Source organism: Ursus arctos, unplaced genomic scaffold (genome assembly GCF_023065955.2).
Source record: "Ursus arctos isolate Adak ecotype North America unplaced genomic scaffold, UrsArc2.0 scaffold_6, whole genome shotgun sequence".
NCBI lineage: Eukaryota > Metazoa > Chordata > Mammalia > Carnivora > Ursidae > Ursus > Ursus arctos.
In genome coordinates this window covers 46,549,848-46,559,958 of record NW_026623078.1, presented here as the reverse complement: position 1 = coordinate 46,559,958, position 10,111 = coordinate 46,549,848, and the positions used below count along the sequence as shown (strand labels likewise).

The window sequence follows — 10,111 nt, the reverse complement described above, 5'->3', positions numbered from 1 at the left end:
CCTTTCTTCCTGTGGATTTTCTTATTAGTCACGTGGAACTAGAAGAACAATAATTTGGCAGATTTTATAGTTATGGTGAATAGGTTGGACTTTGAATCAGGCAGACCAGGGTTGGAGTCCTAATTCTGTAATCACAGGCTGTGTGACTTGGGCAAAAGGTAAAACTTTTGTTTTCTCTTTGTAAGATGGAATCTACTTTGTGTACATGCTGTAAAGATTAAGTGAGAAAACATATTTTTAAACTGATAAACCAACAGGCCATGAACACAGCTGTATATGATTGCCGAGAAAGGATGACTAAAAGTGATGCATATATTTACTTTATTTATTTATTATTATTTTTTAAGATTTTATTTATTTATTTGACAGAGAGAGACAGCCAGCGAGAGAGGGAACACAAGCAGGGGGAGTGGGAGAGGAAGAAGCAGGCTCCCAGCGGAGGAGCCTGATGTGGGGCTCGATCCCAGAACGCCGGGATCACGCCCTGAGCTGAAGGCAGACACTTAACCGCTGTACCACCCAGGCGCCCCACATGTATTTACTTTAAAAAACACTTTATAAGGGGCACCTGGGTGGCGCAGTTGATGAAGCATCTGCCTTCGACTCAGGTCATGACCCCGGGCTCCTGGGATCAAGCCCAGCCCCCCAATCATGCTCCCTGCTCAGCGGAGAGTCTGCGTCTCCCCCCATCCCCGCCCTTGCTCATGTATGCGTGTGCTCGCGCTCTCTCTCTCTCTCAAATAAACAGATAAACTCTTTAAAAAACCACCTTATAGATTTGAAAGTTCTTTTTTACATACACTATTTAAATGTTTCTAAAGAAGCAAACTCCTTTTAGAGCAATGCCAGTGAGAGTCTTGTCATTGATTTCAGGAAGTGAAACATACATGGGAAACTATTTGATTTTGTAGAACAAGGTCATTTTATTTAACTAATGGGAGGGCAGAGGTGTTGTGAATTTGAGAATTGCTTAGCCTCACTGACCTCATTTCCTGCAAGTTATGTTGGCTGTGAGACAAAGGAGAAGGATTTTTCCTAGACCTGCTAGTCCACTGGGTGTGCTAAACCTTTCACCTATGACGAGATGGTTTCACTTTCAAGGTTCTCAAGATAAATGAGGCTTAGAGCAATCCTGGGCTTTTAAGGGATCTGAGAAAGAAGAAGTCCATCTAGGCAGTGGGTTGTGCTCTTGTTCTTTCACTATGCCGGACACACATCTAGAGACAAATGGAGAGCACGCCACAGCTCAGGAGAAGCCCAGGAATGAGTATCAGAAGGTCAACAGAAACAGGATCAAGTGTGACACATATGACACAAAAGTGACATTGATTCTCCAGGGTGGATTTCCAGAGTGACTGAGAGATGGGAATCAAAAATCAGTCCAAAGGACACCTTGACTTAAGAAATCTGGGGCTGTTGGCTTTTACTGTTTAACTGGAAACCTCATTCTGAGTGGCAGAAGTAACTTGCTCTATGGGTAAATGTATTCTCAGAATTGTGAAGAGAATGGTGAAGGACTTGTGTGTGTTTGGGGGGCAGGCGACTACTGGTTGTTTCATGCAGACTTTGAAGAGGACCCTTGAACTTCAGAAGCAGGCACTGCCAGGTCGCCTCTTTGGCTACACCTTCTGAGTTATTTCTTATGTCTCTCCAGGCTGGTTATCAGTGAACTGCGTCATTGCTCAGACGTTGCACCCTGCACTCTGTGTTTGAGATGGAATTTACAAATATTTGTTAATTGTGTCTTCTATGCAGACACTATGCTAAACGTCGGGTGTACAAAATATGGATAAACTGTCTTGATGTCATGGAGCTCAAATTCTATGGCCCGTTGAATACATGGAAAGTTTCTCCACTTTAACTTCTTTTTGTCTTCTGATTTACTTCTCTGCATCCAAAAATTTCGGACACCTGCTTGGAGAGGTATTGGGTATGAATTAGCTTCTTTTGGTACAAACCCACTTCTTTTCTGTAGTGAATATAATGATACCTTTTATGACATCTGATGACCCCTGGGAATCAATAAAGCCAGTTGATGGTTAATGTTTGACTGAAGGTGAAGGGAGAGGCTGGGCAAGCAGAGCAGTGTAAAGGGAGTGTTCTCCAGGGAGATTCTCAAGCCCCAGCAAGAGTCTCAACAGCTGAATGGAAGAAAATAACTTTTAACAACCATTTTGTTATTTACTTACGGAAAGGTAAGGGTTGACATGTCTTAACTATGTTGATAACGTACTTCTTCAAGAATGACAGAATAGATTGTGGAAGGGGGGACTTAAGAAGTTGCTGGACAAATTTATTCCTTGAAGGTGCTATGTGGCTGGGAAGGGGAGGGATGTTTATTCTCAGTGTGACAAGTTTTACTTACGGAGCACAGTTTCTTTTTTGGTTTCTTTTCACTAGTCTCCCCGTTTTATAAATTTATTTAATGAAGTGGCTTTGGTTGGATCAAGGTTGACTGTGGAATTAAAGGAAAGAGGAGTTTGGGGATGTTTAAATGAGTGTTATACCCATTCTTTGTGATTAAAACATAAAAGTGCCTAGTCCTAAGATGCTCTGGGGCTCTGTATTCTAGAAATCAGGGTTGGAATCTCATTCTTATGCAGTGTCATCTCAGATGTGGTCTTCAACAAATGAACATTCTATCTACTTCTCAGAGAATGAAGTTCGATTTCAGATTATTAGGACTGTCTGGGCCACAGTGGGGGAGGGGAAATGCCTAGGAGAAAAGAAACCCTTTCTTAAAAGTATTGGACATAAGAATTGAAAACAGAGGGACAGACCCGCCTTCACAACTGGGAGAGCAAGACTTGGTGTGTGTGTCGGTCAGCTTTTGGTGCTTGTTTCCAGCTTGGTGCTGGATGTTCCATCTGCTCACAAGCGATCGTTTTGAGATGTCAGGTTGTATACAGCTTGTTGTGTCTTCCAAGGTCTGGTCTCTGCTCTGCCTTGGTTTTTCCTTTATTGTGGGGGACTTTCTGGGGACAGCTGCCCTCGGCAATGGGAGATGCTCAACAGGAGATTGGAAGGGCGACACATTCTCTGATATTTTCTTGTTTTTATTTTTCTTTAAAAACTTAGATAGCAAGTGAAAAATAATTTAAAAGAAAAAGAAAGCACATTTGGGTGACAAGGAAAAATGGACAATGTTCAGCTCTCACCAGGAAGCGAAGTGTCTTTTGCTGAGTGAGGGTTTATTGCAGATTGCAGGGTGTAGACTTTATGAGTCTTCAGGGTTGGGCAGATGGGTTAGGCCAGTTTCATCTTTTACCAGCCAGTGGGCACTGAGCAGATTGCTTAAGCTCCCTGAACCTTAGTTTTCTCATCTATAAAATGGAGCTACTTGCCTAACCAAGCAGTTGTGAGAGTAAATTAGATATGCTTGCAGAGTTTGGTATATTGCTTGCCACGTGGTAGATGTTTGATGAATGTTAGCTCTTCTCTCCATTAGAAAGTTCAAGTGTTAGGGGCGCCTGGGTGGCTCAGTTGGTTAAGCTGGACTCTTGATTTCAGCTCAGGTAGTGATCTCAGGGTCGTGAGGGAGATGGATATTTTCTTTTCTCCAGCTTACTTTGTGGTAAGAACACAATATATAATACATATAACATAGAAAATATGTGTTGATTGACTGGTTATGTTATCAGTAGGGCCTCCTGTCAACAGTAGCTGTTAGTCGTTAAGGTTTTGGAGAGTCAGAAGTTGTAGGCAGATTTTTGACTGTGCAGGGGTTTAGTGCCCCTAATCCTTGAGTTGTATAAGGGTCAACTGTGTAAGTCTTCTGGTGAGGTGTGGGTGTGGCGTCCTTGGACACTTGCCTAGATGACCCCTGGGAAAAGTCACTGTTGTTCAAGGTGAAGGTTGCATTTCCTGTGCCTCCTCCCTTCTTCCTCTTCCTCTTCTTCCTCTTCCTCCTCCTCCTCTTCTTCTTCTTTTTTTTTAAAGATTTATTCACTTACTTTAGAGAGACAGAGAGCATTTGAGGGGGAGGAGGGGCAGAGGGAGAGGTTGGGGATCTTCAAGCAAACTCCCCACTGAGCATGGAGCCAGGCCAATTCCAGGATCCCGAGATCATGACCTGAGCTGAAATCAAGAGTGGGACACTCAACCGACTGAGCCACCCAGGTGCCCCCACCTCCCTTCTTTTGTAAAAAGCAAAATATATGCTGGCAGAAACGCAACTTCTTAGTCTGTTGTCAAAAGAACTTTCTGGAAAAGAGAATGTGCCCCCACGTTTCTTCCATGATAAAAGACATTACTCTGAGAAGGAAAGCTGAGCATGAGTCATCATGCCCCTTTCTCCAACGGCTCACAAACAAGGGCTTTTATGGGTCTAAGTTTACATGGATAAGCATATATAGATTTAATCGTTGACATAAAATTGGATTCATTCAGAAATCCCTGGTCTTGAACCTAGACTGGGGCTCATTCTATGGTTTACTCACTGATTCCACAAGAGAAAAGTACCTCAGTTTGTTACAGGAATATCTATCTACCTATTTGTTACTTGTGAGAACAAACAGAAATGTTTATGGAGGTACAGTAAATATAAATGTAATAAAAACATAATTATTTAGTGGTTGGAGTATTAAAAAAAGTTGATTTTCACTTGAGCATATGTAACAGCCCAAGCTATACCTGGTTATTGTGTATATGGCACAAAGAAAACTCGATTTCTCTTAAAAGATTCTATGTAAGACTGACATACTGAATCCTCTCATCCGTGATAGTCTGAATCAATAATTTCTTACCATATTTTAATTATCTTCAAACAGTAAGACCTGTGTTCTTGAGAAAGAGACAGAAGTCAAAATGGTTGATTTGTGCTCTTCAGGAATGCTTAAACTAGGGATGAGCACCTCTTCACCACCGGGAGGGATTTGTGCTCAGCCTCTGCGGTCAGATTGGCACCCCTTCCTCACCCTCTCTGAGCTCAGTTTCCTTTCCTGTAGGATGACAACACGACCTACCTTAGAGGATTGTTGTGCTATTTAAATGAAATAAATTGTCCAAAGTGCTTAACTTAGTAAGTGCTCATAAAATGCCAGCTAATTAAAAAAAATTTTTTTTCAACTAAAGAAAACTAACTCATGAATGAGATAGCATAGAGGCATGGTATTAGGAAGACAGAGTTAATTTCATTTTTCTTTGACTCTCTTGCCCATCCCAGTTGTCAGTTATGATCTAATTACAGGGATTAGAAAGTGAAGCTGCCACATGGCAGGACTGTACATTTTCATGACGTGAATCCTTGCCTCCGGGCTACTTTATAAATGAGCTAGAGTTACAGCAAGTGTTTGGGGGGATTTTTGTTTTGTTTTGTTTTAATCTCCGTGTCTAAACCCGATGGGGTGAAATCTAATTCAGATTTACCTCATACTGAATTTCTAAGGACAGAATGTGTGATTTTATTATCTTGACAAATGCTGATCTGTATGCTTTATGATACACAGATAACTGTTGTATAATACATGCGGAAACGCTTTGTCAAAAATAATTAAGCCATCTTTTATGAGACATAGCGATTCCTACCTTCCTCTTCAGGCCAGGGAAGGCCCTTATGATGCTCTGGCGTGGAGGGAGGAAAGCAGATTCTTCTCTCGCTTCCTCCTAGGGTTTCTGACGTACGAACCTGCACACCAAAGGGAATTCAGCACTGACGTTCTTACTGCCAGCCTGTTCGAGACGTCAGGGAAGCACCATGGCTAGATACCCACCTGTTCCCATGAGGGCACCTCCCTTCCCTTTGACCTACCCTGACTAGCTTTCATTCAGGGCTGGGCACTGTGTGTGGCTCTGACGGGAGTTTCCCCTTCCCTCACTCACTTCCAGGGAGTGTTGGGTGGAATGAAAGCTAGCCAGGAATGAGCTTAAACACAGGTATCAAAATACTCCTTAGAGCTCATTTTTTCTTTCATAAGAATAATTATGGTAGTAATTTGTATTTAAATCAATCATATAGATTTAAAACATTTTAAGTCCTGGGGGGGGCGCATGTATCTTTCTTTTTTGTTGTTGTTGTTGAAGATTTTATTTATTTGACAGGGGAGAGAGAGAGAGAGAACATAAGCAGGGAGAGCAGCAGAGGGAAGAGAGAAGTAGGCTCTCCACTGAGCAGGGAGCCTGATGTGGGGCTCAATCCCAGGACCCTGGGATTATGACCTGAGCCAAAGGCAGATGCTTAACCAACTGAGCCACCCAGGCGCCCTGGGAGCATGTATCTTTCAGGAGCCCATTCATCTGACCATGAACCTATAGATACAACAAATAATCACCCTCAATTTTGTATGCGTGTAAATCCAGATTTGCATATACTGGAAGATTGGCGTATCTACATTACAAAGCTTAGTGAGAGACCAAAGTGCTTGTATTTGTGTGTTGGGCTGGGGGAACATCCATCCCTCCTTTCCTTCCTTCCTTCCTTCCTTCCTTCCTTCCTTCCTTCCTTCCTTCCTTCCTTCCTTCCTTCCTTCCTTCCTTCCTTCCTTCCTCCTAAAGCAGTCTGAAGTATGAGGCAGCAGCCTTGCTTTTATGGCTGCCTGTTTATTTCTAGCTTGTTAATGGCCACTTTAATTGGGTCCCTAATTTGCCAAGAGTGCAAATCACTCGGATCTTCCTGTGATTTTTTTAAACCTTAATAGATGTTATTGGTGCCAGAGATTTGCGAGTGAGATCAAAAAGATGGGCATGATTGATCTGAACATTACTTGATGAACAATGGTGCGAGCAGGCTTTTAATCTGATCTTTATTCATATCTGGATTTGCTTTATAATTTATGCCGCTCTTAGCTATATACCGTGCAGAGGTGTGATAAAAGGTGCACAGGGTCTATAGTGCTGTTTGGTCCTGGTGGTATTATGAATTCTAGTCACATCCTTTCCTGCCCACATCACCTATGATATTTGAAAACACATTTTCTAGTCCTCTCCTCCTGCACCTTCTTTGTTCTTTGGAAATGCATAGTTCAACCTTTGAGCAGGGTAAATTACTTGAATTCAAAGCCCTTAATGCCTTTTTTTTTTTTTTTAAAGGATGAGAGATGACTAACTCTATTTAAGGTTTGCCTATCACTGAGCTTTTTGCAAGGGGAGAAAATCGATGCTTGTGTGTTGAGTTATTGAACGTTTGGAGACCTGGGACCTAGAAATTCCTTGTCCTTACTCAGATAAATGGGGAAATGACAAGAGTGTCTAAAAATGCCTCTTGGAGGAATTGGAACACAGCAGGAGAATTAATCAAGCCTTGAGTGGACCCCTGAGATGCCGTGGGTACTGCATGTGTAATAACTGAACACAGCCTTGTCCGAGGCCTCCTCTATCCTGGAATGGTGGTGCCTTTCTCAGTCAAAACCAGAGTTGCTTGGGGTATGAGTTTGCTAGGGCTGGCATAACAAAGCACCAGTGATGGGGTGGCTTGAACAATAGAAATGTATTGTCTCAGTTCTGGGGGCCAGACATCCAAAGTCATGGCCTTCAGAGGACCATGGCCCCTCCGTTCTGCTTGTAGATGGCTGTCTTCCCCCATGTGTCCACATTATCTTCCCTCCCGGTGTGTTTCTATATCCAGATTTCCCCTCCTCAGTGGGGAGTGGGCTTGTCCCTCTCCCTCTGCCCCACTGCTCATGCTCTTTCTCTCTCTCTCGCCAATGAATGAATGAATGAATGAACGAAAGAAGCAATCAATAAAATCTTTAAAAAAAATGGGGCCCCTTGTTGGCTCAGTCATTGAAACATCTGGCTCTTGATTTCTGCCCAGGTCATGATCTCAGGGTCGTGAAATTGAGCCCCGTGTTGGGCTCCATGCTGAGTGTGGAGTCTGCTTGAGATTTTCTCTCTCTCCCTCTGCTCCTCTGTACTTGCATTTTCTCTCTCTCTTTCCAAAAAAAAAGAAAAAAGAAAAACTTTTTTGAATTTTTGGGAAGATGTGTAATGGATGAAGTGATACTAGGTGTCTCATTATGTTTATGAATAATTGCATAGGTGGAAACTAGCCCAGCAGTGTGATCTTGGGCAAGTCTCTTAACTTCTTTGACCCTCGCTTTTTAATTTTTCTCTCTAAGAGGTAGATTTTGATAGTACCGGCTTCATCGGGTTCTTATGAGAAATCAGTAAGGTAATGCATATAGAAGTCTGATTGTTTTCAGTAAGTGTTCGCTGCCTTTCCATGGTTGTTCGGCTGGACACTGATTCAGGGAGTGGGGGGATTTGTGTTTTGTGGGCTGTGGTGAATCAAGGCATCAGCCCCAGGCAGCAAGGCCAGCAGCCCTGATTCCATATTTGTCCAGGATTAAAAGCAAGTGGTGGTGGCTTTTCAAAATCCCCCCCACCCCCCAAAAAACCTTTGACCTGTGTCGCTAAGGATGCACTTGACCTCTCAGATAGTTGCCATAGAAACTGTCTGAATTTAGTCTTTGTGCCCGAGGGAAACCCCAACAAATAGCAAAAATTCCAAGCAGATGGTTGTAGCAACCATTTCAGGTAGTTTAGATAAAATGTCACTGAATTATCTAGAAATGTTCTCCAATCCTTGTCCAAGTAGTGTTGGTGAGGAAATCTATCAAGTGTGTGTGGCTTGGCCGTTTTAGGCAGTTTCAGCTTTAAACTGTGCTCTCCCTCCAGCAATATTATGATCCAGGATGTGCTACTCATTAGTGGAATTATGTCCATGCAAAGAGGAAATGGAGGGAAGACTTGTTTGAGAGGCTAAAGTCCCCTTCTGGCAGAATCCCCGCATTAGCGCCGTTTGCCTGGACGCATGGAGGTAGGGGCTTTGCCTCCCTGCTTCACTTGGTCATAAGAATGTGGCTGTGAAGGCTCCTTCTGGAGTCGTCTCATTGTCGGGGCCACCGAAAGCCAGGGAGCGTGAAAGGAGACGTTCTGTAGGACAACGTTCAAAATTCCGACGAAGCCCACGGGGATGGCAGAATGAATTTTTATTTAACAAACACTGTTGAACATATGAACTCGCTGAACCCCATAAATCTCGCAAGTGGGTACTCTGATCACCCCTGCTTTACGGATGAGTAGACCCAAGTCCTGGAGGAGCCAGCTGGTCGAACTCCGGGGTCCGTGCTCCCAGCAGCTGCCGCGGGGGATAGATTTGTCTGCAGAGGAGTCACGGGACCGTAGGCAGGGCGGTGGGAAAAGCAGTTACTTCCATTTCCCACTGGAAACCTCTCTGTGAGGGATGAGACGAACTGTAAATGACAAAATCAAGGCTAAGTGCGTTGCTGCTTCTACTTGTCAGATTCCTTGAAACATCCCAGACGGTGGCCTGTCTGAGTATCTGATGAAAATAAGGCATTTATTTTATTTGTATTTGCTTTTCTATCGTTCAGTGTATGTCTTTGGAAGATTAAAAGCACTAAAAAATCAGTTCAAGAAGAGAGGCTATGTATCCACCAGTTCTTAACCTATTTACCGAGCAGAAATCTGTTATTGTATTTAAAAGAGGAGTGACACTTTTCATCGACGATAAAAAATTATTACTTTGCATCAAAACAAATCTTTAAATCTCAAATTAGGTTCCTTGAACATTTTATGTTTATTCTGAAAGCTCTTATAGATTGGACAAATTCATAAGATATCACTGACAGATAATTAAAATGTTTTAGAATTTAACAAACATCTGTTGAGGGCTTAATATATGCAAGGCATCGCATGACAAGCTGTGAGTTTAAAAAAGTTTAAAAAACTTTTAAACATAAGGCCTCTGCCTTGAAGGATTTTGTTTTCTAGTACAGGCAATAACACAGATATAGGAATAAACGATAAAAAAAAAAAAAATCCAGGCAGGAGGGGCTTCAAGAGGAAGACACTTATGGCTGGAAATCAGGCAAGATTTCATGAAGGAAGTAGGAGCTGGGTTCTAACTCCATGATGGCAGACTCTGTGCCCCTTATTGGGTTATGCCACTTCTTAGCGCAGGATCTGTCCTATGAGAGAAGCTTTTCATAATAATTCAGTGCTTTTAAAATCAACGGACAAGTTGGACGTAGACGGGAAGGTATGACAAGTAGAACACGTAGAGGTGAGGAAGGACAACCTCAGTCCAACTTCCTGATGCAAATATTGACTGTCCATTTACTCCAGCTGGCCTCGTGCTGGGTGGGGTGGG

The 10,111-nt window shown here is 42.8% G+C and overlaps 1 protein-coding gene across 1 annotated transcript in view; it reads left to right on the top strand.

Annotated features, from left to right (window-relative positions):
* The first annotated feature begins 2,107 nt into the window (after nt 1-2,107).
* The window catches only part of CDH17 (cadherin 17), a 69,934-nt gene continuing 61,930 nt past the window's right edge, over nt 2,108-10,111 (top strand). The window contains exon 1 of the mRNA XM_026495728.4: nt 2,108-2,195. The gene's annotated coding sequence lies outside the window, so the exon portion shown is untranslated. The remainder of the gene's footprint in view (nt 2,196-10,111) is intronic.